The sequence below is a fragment of the Oryctolagus cuniculus genome, chromosome 11, assembly GCF_051225735.1.
Source record: "Oryctolagus cuniculus isolate XC-2025 breed Fujian yellow rabbit chromosome 11, ASM5122573v1, whole genome shotgun sequence".
Lineage (NCBI taxonomy): Eukaryota > Metazoa > Chordata > Mammalia > Lagomorpha > Leporidae > Oryctolagus > Oryctolagus cuniculus.
The window spans coordinates 94,992,445-95,004,576 of NC_142877.1; the positions used below are offsets into that span (position 1 = coordinate 94,992,445).

At 42.4% G+C, this 12,132-nt stretch overlaps 1 pseudogene; it reads left to right on the forward strand.

Moving 5' to 3' along the window:
* The first annotated feature begins 4,868 nt into the window (after nucleotides 1-4,868).
* On the forward strand, nucleotides 4,869-4,965 carry LOC149123569 (U6 spliceosomal RNA; annotated as a pseudogene).
* The last annotated feature ends 7,167 nt before the right edge of the window (nucleotides 4,966-12,132 follow it).

A 12,132-nucleotide genomic window follows, 5' to 3' on the forward strand; every position in this document is an offset into this window, starting at 1 on the left:
AGGCGTTTCCTCACATTCTTCAACAGCAAGAAAGATAAATGAGTATACTTTCTGTTATTGAAAACTACCCCCACCCCGTGCCTTTCTAAGTGGTGAAGATAAGCAAATACCCACAGTTAAGCCCTGCAAGACCCCATGAATATCAGCCTTCCTGGCAACTCCAGGAGAGAGCATGCCCACAGCTCTTCCTGTTTCTTCCCATGTTCTTTCCTGTGACTTCCAATTGACACATGGGCTCTGGAAATTCTCCAAACCCCATGGCAGCCCAAATCTAATGGTGCAATGAAAATTTCTGCAGAATTTTAAGAAATAGGTCCTCTACTAGTCCAGATGGAAATGGCATAGTCAGATTAAAAGACAACTTGTTTTGCAGTGAGCTTAATTAACAGCAATAAGCCTGCAATCTTGGTTTAAAACTCGTGCACCAGCTCTGTTTTGTCAGAGCAGATTTAAATAAATAGAGGGCGAATTTTTCCATGAGCCTTATGTTCCCAGGTAGGGTACAGTTGACAGGATAAACAGAGATTTGTTAATCATTACTTTCTGCCATTTCCTGGCTATCATTATCTGCTACAATTTATTAACAAGATGATCAAGTTAGGTGTGCAAAACAAAACCAAATAAGAGCACAAAAAAAGATGATATCATGAACCTACCAGCTCTATGGCATGGTTTCTACAGTGGGTGTGGATTCCCAGTAAATTCATCACACTTTTCATTCCAATCCCCTAATTAACACCATCACACATTTGTGGATAAACTAAGATTAAAGTGTAATTGAAGGACAATGTGTCACTCTTTTGCTTCTGACCCAAACTTTAGTGTCATTAGAAGCATGAAATAATAATCTGAACATTTCAAATTTAACCAAGACTTCACTCTTTACAAATCTTTATCATTCAATTCTTGTGTTTTTGTTGTTGTTGTTGTTGTTTTGACAGGCAGAGTTAGACAGTGAGAGAGAGAGAGACAGAGAGAAAGGTCTTCCTTCCATTGGTTCACCCCCAAAATGGCCGCTACGGCCAGCGCGCTGTGCAGATCCAAAGCCAGGAGCCAGGTGCTTCCTCCTGGTCTCCCATGGGGTGCAGGGCCCAAGCACTTGGGCCATCCTCCACTGCACTCCCTGGCCACAGCAGAGAGCTGGTCTGGAAGAGGGGCAACCGGGACAGAATCCGGCGTCCTGAGCGGGACTAGAACCCGGTGTGCTGGCACCGCAGGCGGAGGATTAGCCTAGTGAGCCGCGGCGCCGGCCTATCATTCGATTCTATGAACACAGCCTTGTGTTAGTGTTCATCCTGAAAGACAACGTTGACCATTATCCTGACTTAACCACTCTGCAGGAACTACCACCTACTAAAGAAGAGATAAGTGTGGTGGAATTAGAGGAAACAAAATGGAATTTGAAAGGGGGGGAGGTTCTTGAATAGTTTCTGAGAAGAGATGGGGTGAGGAATAGGACCAACAAGTTAACAGAAAATGATGTATTCACTCACTAGGTATTTAATGGATATCCTTGCATTTGATACAGGGAATACAACAATAAAGCAGTCTAGGTCTCTTCATTAGAGTTTAGAGTAAAATGGGGGACACAATCTTTAATCAAATGATCTCCGAAACAATGTATAATCAGGGACTGTGACTATCCGGCACCAAAGCCATGACAGTGACCTCCATCTGACTTCATATAAGAGTGGGAAATGGGGAGTGATGCAGCATGGAAGACTTCCCCAAGCAGTGATTCTGGGGTAAACTAGTGGAGTGATAATAATGTGGAGCACAGCTGGGAGACAAGTTAGGAAGAGCATTGCCAGAAAAGCCTGTGGTGGGAGAGGTTATGGGGACAACCAAGTGCGAGGAGCCCTGTATTGCACAGTGAGATGAAACAAAGATCACCATCACAGAGATTGTAGGGTGCATCCAAGGAATGACAGGACGCTGGCTGGAGAAAGACATGGATGGCAGGATACAGATTAAACTGGAAATAATTTGGTGGGGGTGGGATCTGCACATTGTCAAAGAATATGCAAAGCAGACATCAGGGTGTGAATGGTATTCTCTAGGCAGTAGAAAATCATTACAGGCACACGGTGAAAGAGTCAGATCTGCTGAAGAATTATTGTCCTAGAAACAAGGTTAAAAGGAACTTTGATGAACAATAGGGAAAGGTCTGGAAAGAAGGGACAATAATTAGGGGAAATTGTGACAGCCAAGTGAGAGGGAATAAGATCACAAAGTAGGGCAGTGGGAACTGAAAGAACTGAATCGGAACAGAGACACTGGAAAATGAGATCAGTAATTTGATGGTAACTTGGATTTGGACACGAAGAAGGTGTGGTAGGAGGGTGCGGGCAGTTCACAGATGACCAAAAAGGTTTGAACCTGACATTATGAGAAAGACATCAATATCAGAAATTGGGAATAAGAAGTCAGAAGTTTGAATGCGATCTGCTCTAGGTATGCTGTAATGACATCTGTACAGGCCAGTAGCTAAGTCTGATAATATCACATTCTTCAAAAGATGTACTTGCAAACAAAGATTCACAGGTCAGTCAATCGACATGTTCTGGGGACATGATTTTTTTTTTTTTTTTTTTTTTTTTTTTTTGACAGAGTGGACAGTGAGAGAGAGAGACAGAGAGAAAGGTCTTCCTTTGCCGTTGGTTCACCCTCCAATGGCCGCTGCGGAGGCGCGCTGCGGCCGGCGCACCGCGCTGATCCGGTGGCAGGAGCCAGGAGCCAGGTGCTTTTCCTGGTCTCCCATGGGGTGCAGGGCCCAAGCACCTGGGCCATCCTCCACTGCACTCCCTGGCCACAGCAGAGAGCTGGCCTGGAAAAGGGGCAACCGGGACAGAATCCGGGGCCCCGACCGGGACTAGAACCCGGTGTGCCGGCGCCGCTAGGCGGAGGATTAGCCTAGTGAGCCGCGGCGCCGGCCCTGGGGGCATGATTTTATACACTGAAGACAGAATTAGAAATACACCTGGGGCCGGCACTGTGGTGTAGCGGGTAAAGCCGCCGCCTGCAGTGCTGGCATCCCATATGATACCAGTTCAAGTCCTGTCTGCTACACTTCTGATCCAGCTCTCTGCTATGGCCTGGGAAAGCAGTAGAAGACAGCCTGACTGCTCGGGCCCCTGCACTGCATGGGAAACCTGGAAGAAGCTCCAGGCTCCTGGCTTTGGACAGGCCCAGCTCTGGCCTCTGGCCATTGTGGCCATTTCGTAAGCAAACCAGCGGATGGAGACTCTCTCTCTCTCTCTGCCTTTCAAATACAAAAATAAATCTTAAAAAAAAAAAGAAATTACACCAAAGTACTGTCTTTATGGACTATGATTTGTATATGAAAGGTAGATTGCAACAACAAAAATATAGGGAACCAAAGTTAATGTAGTTACTCCAAAAATAAGCCATGAACAACTGATATATGAACAAGACAGTTCAAAAAACTGGTCATTATCTCATATCAAATTCACAAAATAAAACATTGTGAAGGGTAAGACTGTCTTCTTAGGAGACCCATTATAATGTAAATTAAAATCACCAAGGCTCATCAAAGGGAGTAGTGGACTTTAAATACACCTTGTGAATTTCAATCAAGAATTTAGAGGACACAGCAAAGGATAGGATAAATAATAGAATCTCTTTATCTGAAATAACAGAAAGAAGACATCAGGAAATCCTACCAGCAAGGCCATTTATATATTATGGCCCTTCAACAGTCACAGGATATATTGAGTTTCAAGGGGAAAATAAAAACTTCGGTGCCTTTTTTCCTTCCAAATAGGTGCCAAAATTGTATCTTATTGCAACAGCAGGAGTGCTAGGGCTCTTGTGCCAAATCATTTTTGGAAACAAACAGATAATAGATAAAATATAATACACAAGCTAAAAATTATCATCAAAAATAATAAGCAAAAGGGGTCATAAAATGTTTGAAAAAAGAACAAGATCTAAAACCAAAAATAAAATATATATGATTAATTTAAAAACTAAAAAAGTACAGAATACATACATCTATATGCATTATCTATAGATAGATAGATATAAAATCAAGCTAAGATGTTTAAAAATAGGGGATTAAAACTAAATTGTTTTAATTGGGCATTTGGTGCAATGGTTAAGTCCGTGCTTAGGATCCTCACAGCCCATATAGGAATGCTGTTCAACCTCCCATCCCAAATAGGAGTACTGGTTCAAGTCCCAAATACTCTGCTTCCAATTCAGCTTCCTGCTAATGCACACCCTGGAAGGCAACAGGTCCAAGCAATTGAATCCCTGCCACTCACATGGGAGATCCAGATGCAGTTCCAGCTCCTACCTTTGGCCTGGCCCAGACCTGGATGTTTTAGACATTTAAAGAGTAAACTAGATAATGAAAATTCTCTTGCCATCAATCTCTGCATTTCTGTCTCTTTGTGTTTCAAATAAAATGAAAATAAATAAATAAAAATTTTAAAAACTCTGAAATGTCTATATCATACAGCTTGCCAATAAGCTACTAAACATCTGATCCAGTGCTTGTTTGGCAGCAATGTACTAAAATTCAAAGAATAGAGAGGGGGCCGGCGCTGTGGTACAGCAGGTTAACACCCTGGCCTAAAGCGCCGGCATCCCATATGGGCACTGGTTCAAGTCCTGGCTGCACAACTTCCAATCCAGCTCTCTGCTTGGCCTGGGATATCAGTGGAGGATGACCCAAGTCCTTGGGCCCCTGCACCCACGTGGGAGACCCGGAAGAAGCTCCTGACTCCTGGCTTTGAATAGGCACAGCTCTGGCCCTTGCGGCCAACTGGGGAGTGAACCATTGGATGGAAGATCTCTCTCTCTGCCTCCTTTCTCTGTGTAACTCTGACTTTCAAATAAATAAATAAATCTTTAAAAAAAAAAAAAAGAAAGACTAGAGAGAAAATTAACATGGTCCCTGTTCAAGGATGATAAACAAACTCTGAAGCATTCCATATTTTTTTTTAAATCTGGTCTATTTAGTTATTGCTAAAATTTCATGGAAAGGTAAATTGGAGAACAACCAACAAAATGTTGGAAAATAATTCTAATGAGGGGAGTGACTAAAATTACTATCAACACTACTAAATTCAACTAAATTCGGTCTGCAGTTGCCTCCTCAGTTGAGTTCTTGTATAACAAGCTGCAGCCTAACTTGTACACAAAGTAACTGATATCCTAATTAGCAATATACTTTTACAACAGACTGGTGAGTCTCACCCAATCACAGCAGCTTTGGCCAGTCATAGCCTGCCAACTGATCAGATTCTGTTCAACCAGGCAAAATCAAGATGTAGCCAACTGAGCTGTCCCTGAACCTCACTTCTATTTGCTGTCCATAAAGTTCTGATCACATTGCAGGAGAGAATTCTCTGAATCCGCTCTGAGGGCTGTGTGATTTGTGAATGGTTCTTTGCTCTATTAAATTTAATTTGTCTGAAGTTTTTCTTTTAACACTGCTGTAAACTACATCAATTAAAATAGTGCATATTAGGCTAACAGATCATTAAAATGAAACAGAGTCCAAGCACAGACCTAAGTGTGGGAATTCAGTAAGTGAAAAAGGTTCACGGGGTAGGTGGTGTAGTGCGACGGGTTAAGCTGCTACCTGAGTGCTTGCATCCCATAGCAGAGTGGTCTGCTTCAGATCTAGTTTCCTCCTAATGCATCAAGGGAGAAAGCAAATGATGACTCAAATCCCTGAGCCCTTACCACTCATGTGGGAGACGTGGGTGGAGTTCCTGGCTCCTGGCTTCAACCCGAACCAGCTCCAGTTGTTAAAGGCATTTAGGGAGCAAACCAGTGGAGAGAAGATCAAGATCTTTCCTTCTCCCCCCACCCCTTTCTCTTTCTCTTTCTCTCTCTCTTTCCTCCCTGTAGCTCTGCCTTTCAAGTAAAAAAAAAATAAAATAAAATGGAAAAAAAAAGTTCATCTGAAATTGAGAAAGAATTGCCTAATGTTTACATAAATGGTGACAGAATAATGAGCAACTCATTTAGAAAAATAAAGTGCGGTCTCCACAGAAAAGCACTATCTTGATTCCACTGATTTGGAGCCAAGATGTTTATAGGTCTGTTTTTAATAATACAAGCAATTTTGAAAAATAATAATTTATCAACACCGCTGAATTTTCCATGAGAAATTTTCTGAGACTAAATCAACTTTATTGTTCCTTGACTAATTTCCTATATAACATAATTAGGATATTTCTAAATATTATCATCTCCATGTTATTGAAGTTATTACTTTTCATGTAAATTTTATAATTATTCACAGAAAATTGTTTCAAATTGTTTTATCCTTATCAAATCTTATCAGTTACAGCTTCTACCACTCTTAGTTTTCTCCTACAACCCTTTTATCGAGTTGAATTTTTCTCAACCCAAAGACTGAAAATATAAATTTTATTATTTGCACTTATAACTGTCTAACTTTACTTTATGCTGATATATATCATGGTAGGGTCAAAGCATCCTATATCCTATATCACATTGGTACCTCACAATTTTACACAAATAAACTTCAGGTAGGTTAGAAATTGTACAACAATAAAAAAGTATACAAGTATTAGAAAAATAAGGGATTTTTAAAAAATTATCTTGAAATAGAAAAAAATATTTTGTGTATAACTCAAAAATCTGAAGCCATAAAGGAAGTTTGTCTGCTGTTCCCCAACCCAGATGAACCACAATGGCACAGCTTTCCAAATGTTTCAGGGTGGGAGATACAGGATTATGATGCAGGGTTTCTTGCAGTGGAAGGGCTGGGAATAGGAGGCTGATTAAGAACAGATGTCCATGGAACCAATGGCTATTCAAGGCTTTGTGTCAGTGTACATGAAAGTGAAGTTTAGAAGTTATTTTAAAATAGTTTTATCATTATAAATATAATACATAGTCACAATTAAAAATCTTAAAGACTAAATAGTCTAGTGTAAGATAAAAGTACCCATTACCCCCATCTCCTTACAGAGAGAACTACAATCGGTAATTCATTGAGCATCACTTCAGTTTGGGGTTTTTTTTCTTCCTAGTTTGTACAGCTTTTGACTTGTCTTTACATGCCAGAACAGAAAGCAGAGATCCAGTGTGTGAGAGAGAACTGAAATCCACAAAACAGAATTGTTTGTAAATGGCGTTATATTCCATAGAATTGGTCTGTCTAGTTTCATTGATTTAAATTCTGTCATGAGCTCTTCAGTAAAAGATGGATGAAAAAAAGGAATTTAGACACTCATCAATAAGTAGATTGTTTTAGAATATTATTTTACACTGATTGTTTTAGAATATTATTTTACAACTTCTCTGCTGACATAAAATGAATACATGTTCCCGTTAGGAGACATAGAAAAGCATGAAGAGGAAAGCGATCATCCACGTTTGACAACCAGCCCCCATTCACTTTTGATGAAGACAGAGCCATACAATGTAGACTCGGGACGGTTATGGACAACAATCTTACAAAAGCGGAAGTCCAAAGGGAAGGTTCCAGCACCCTAAGATAAAGTGGTGTGTGAAGGAAGTGACAGACCACACATCCAGTGGACCCTGCAAACAGGAAGAGAAGGAAGCAAAAATACAGGCCATGACTTCAGGAACTAACACAGGCAGCGTTCAAGACACAAACCCAGACACCCGTTGTGGGATGGGCAGATTCATTTCTTTGGGTCCTGATAAGCTTGCAACCTTGGGCTGCAAACCTAGCACTGTGGATTCGCAGAGGGGGTCTGGAAAGTGAAAATGTCACATCAAGAAGCTTTAGCATCAAATTTGCTTCCTTTTCTGCTTAAATTTCCACTTGGGCTGAACTGACAGCCTCAGCACATTTCAAACCCGAGTATTGTTTATAAAGGCCAACATAGGAGTTGACTTGTGGAGAGGCAGAGTGCAGAAAGAAAGCTTTCGAAATAAATTCTAGAACTGGTTCCATTTTAAGTTACAAAGCAGGGCAAGTGTCTTAAACAGGAGCACAAACACTTTTGTTAGGAGAAACATGCTGGAAAGGCTGGGTTTGTAGGGAGCTTCTCACCCTGCTAACCTTACCCTTAAGCTTTCAAAAATGGTCAAGAAGGAAGTATGAAGTCCTGCGAAAAGCTTGAAGCAGAGATCAGAGTTTTTCTGGAAAGCATCTGAGAGTGAATATTTCAGGCTCTGAACTAACTCCTCAACACTGCTGTTGGAGCCTCAAGACAGCCACAGACAGTCCATCAGTGGGCCGGAGTGACAGTGTTCCCATAAGGCCTGAAGTTATGGACAATGGCTTGTGAATTTCACGGGATTATGTGTCACAAAATATGCTTCTGTAGATTTTTTTTCTTCATCATCCCAAAATATGAAAACTTGTCTTAGTTTGTTGGCCAGACAAAAAAACAGGCAGTAGGCTGGATACAGTCCTTGGGCTGGTCCAGTGTTCTTTGACCTTTCAGTTTAAAAGCAGGGCTTCTGACCCCAGTTTAGATTCTCACACAGGTAAGGGCAGGCTGGAGAAGAAGGAAGAAGGAAGTATTTTTAAATGGGGAAGATTTCTGCTTACATATCGGGGTTGGATAGCACAGGTACTTTCAGTGTCTAGCAATTCAGCTGGGATTGGAGTGGAGTTGCAATGGGGCGTTAGATCCAGGAACACAGAAGGCTTCCTAAAGGGGCTGTGATCCAAGGTGTATCTCAGTGGAGTTGGCATGTAGCAGCAAGAGAGAGCGAGGGGTGAGAAAATGCTTCCCTATCCTATTATGCATGCTCTACTTTCCCAGTGAATCAGGCCAGTGAAAAGATCAGCAGCAGCAAAGTCAAATTTAATTCAGAAGACCCTCTTTTTTTTTTTTTTTTCTCTTTGCATAAAGATGAGGTTTCACTTGGTACACAAATGAAAACTAAGAGTTCTCAGATCACCTCTACAGCAGTGGTTGGAGGAAGTCTTTGTTTACCTGTGTGCACAAGGCTCTTATGCAAATTCCAGCAGCCAGCTCAAAATGAGCCTGAGCTGGGCCTTGATGGATTTATTTCTCATTTGCTACAGGCACAGACCTCTTCTATTGAAGAGAGAAAAATACCAGCCCCTCCACAGCCGCTTGCCCAGGAGTCCCGGGCCTGCCTGGCAATGAGCCTCTCTGCCCCTTCTCCAGCTTGGGTTTGACATTACCTAGCCCTTGAATAGTCTGGTGGGAAGGGTTCAATGCAGGGTTTGCACTTTCCCAGCCATTAGCCAGCTGCCAACGCATTTCATTATCTTAGGAGTGTTTTGTACATCAAAGAGAGCCCCAAACAGTGTGATCAAGTGGAAGTAACAGTGCCTTGTCCACATTATAACTTGCAGCATTTTTTTTAACATGGATATAATGCCATCTGGCACCCAGGAACAGCAAAGGCCAGTGATGGAAAAACCCTACCGCCCTGTTTTGTTTATTGGTGTAACAGTTAATCCTGATAAAGGGCAAGGCCACAGAGCAACGGCCCTGTTATTATCCTGGATATCTGTTGTCTTATACAGGCCAAGCTGCCCCAAACCGACAAAAGCAAAGGCTGTACATGGGATTGCCTGAAGGGGAAAATATCAAGGAGATCTGAGGAAGAGGACCTTATGTGTCTTTGCATTTGTCTAACTATTTGGCACCCCACACATATGTGCCTATGTGTGTACACATACACATATGTGCACACACACAAGCATATACATGCGTGCCAGGAGACAAGGATTTAAAGGCTTGTTTTTTCCAGGCTACAAGACTTTCTTAGGAAATATGAAGTAGTTCGCTTTAAAATCCTCCAACTAGACTCTCTCACACAGAATGTCTTGATATTTTCTCCCATGTATAGGTTGCTTTCAATCATTTTGAATAAGTCCTCTGCCCACCTCCTTGGATTTTAGATTACAGACACAAATTCTCCCCCAGATCAGACTTTTATACTGTTTTCTGTTAACAAATTTCTCAGTCCTTCATTGTTCTCTTACCATTAAGGAGGAAAAAAAATTTTTGAAGTGACAGCTAATAAAGATTTTGAAAAAACTCATCTGTAATGCACTCAAAATGTTCCTCTCTGGGTAGCTGATCTTCAGTTGACAATTTAGGAAAGAAAATGCTCTGAGTAGCTCATTCTTTTCATTTCAATATCCACATCCAAACCGTAGAAGAACAAAACCCAAACGGACAATCACCGCCCTTGCTGAAATGAGGACAAATGAACAGGTTTATGGTTTTTTTCCCCAAAGCCTCCACTGTGCTTGCCTCAGTGCACTGCATCTGTTTATAAACTCCTCCCTTCCCTGCCCCACACCCTTCTAAGTCAGCTGGAGGGAAAGTAGAAATCTTGAGTAAGATACTTCCTCCTGCGGTGTGGATTCACACGTCACGTGATGATTGTGAAATTGCCATATAAGCAATGATGTAAGCTTTTTAAATGCATGAAATTTTCTAGAGCAATTGTTACATATACACAGTGGTCACAGACCAGAGGGTTTTAGAAATAAGTGAGTAGATGGCACCCAACATCTAAGCTGTAGTTTAAAATTTCCTTGGAAAATCCAACTTGATCCATCTTCTCCCACTGCTTTTTTCTTCCTGTCATTAATTATAGTAGAACTGTAACACATGTAAGAAAGGAGAATAGGTTGTAATTTTAGGTTGGGATGGAAATTGAGCTCAGAGAAAAGGAGCCCCTAGCAACCAGCATTAAGAACAGGGGAGGGCCGGCGCTGCAGCTCACTAGGCTAATCCTCCGCCTTGCGGCGCCGGCACACAGGGTTCTAGTCCAAGTCGGGGCGCCGGATTCTGTCCTGGTTGCCCCTCTTCCAGGCCAGCTCTCTGCTGTGGCCCGGGAGTGCAGCGGAGGATGGCCCAAGTGCTTGGGCCCTGCACCCCATGGGAGACCAGGATAAGTACCTGGCTCCTGCCATCGGATCAGCGCGGTGCGCCATCCACAGCGCACCGGCCACGGTGGCCATTGGAGGGTGAACCAACGGCAAAGGAAGACCTTTCTCTCTCTCTCACTGTCCACTCTGCCTGTCAAAAAAAAAAAAAAAGAACAGGGGAGGGTGTTGGGGTACAGTGGGTTAAGCCTCTACTTGGGACTTGGGACTCGCTCGGCAGCTTATAAAAGAGTGCCAGGTTCAAGTCCTGGGTACTTCACTTCTGAACCAACTTCCTGCAAACTTGCATGCTGGGAGGCAGCAAATGATGGTTCCACTCCATGGGTCCCTGCCACCCACATGGAAGACATGGGTGGAATTCCTGGCTCCTGGCTTCTACCTGGCCCAGCCCTGGATGTTTTGGGCATTTGGGGAGTGATCCAGCAAACGGAAGCTCTCTGTCTCTGTCTCTCTCTTTTTCTATCACTCTGTTCTTTAAATAAGTTAATAAACATTTGCTTAAAAAAAGAAAAAGAAGGAAAAAAAGTGTACCAAATCTTGACTATTTTTAGTACACAATAACTGTTTTTCTCACTTCTTTCCCTATGAATTTGGGGGGCGGGGGTGCGAGAGGAGGAGACAAAACAAGCCAGGAATGGAATATAATTGAATCTTTGGTAAAGCAAGAAAAAAAGGTCTACGATAGTCTAGTTTCCAGCACATGGTAATCAGATACTACATCCTTGAGTTTTTCATTCATCACATGTGCTTCACACTTCACATTTTTAAGATGCTGCGAATCTGGCTGTGGAAATAAATCTATGGAAATAAATGTTTGCTCAAGGAAAATTTCAACTGAAGTTGAAGAAACATGAAATCAACTGTTCAAAGTAGACTAATTAATGACAGCTTGAACCGGAATCCAGGGCTTCTAAGTACTAATGTATTGCTCTTGCTGTGGTGTGTGCTCACTCACAAAGCATTGGGTGACAGCCTACCATGTTCCAGACTCTGGGGCAAATATTGAGAGAATGCCTTCCATAAGGGCAAACAAGAAGAAACTCTTGTTCCCAAGAAACTTACCATTGAATGGTAAAGGCACTTAAAGGAAGCATTGCCACAGAGAGCAGCAGGTACAAAAATCAAGGGGGCACCGGCGCCGCGGCTCACTAGGCTAATCCTCTGCCTAGTGGCGCCGGCACACCGGGTTCTAGTCCCGGTTGGGGCGCCGGATTCTGTCCTGGTTGCCCCTCTTCCAGGCCAGCCCTCTGCTGTGGCCAGGGAGT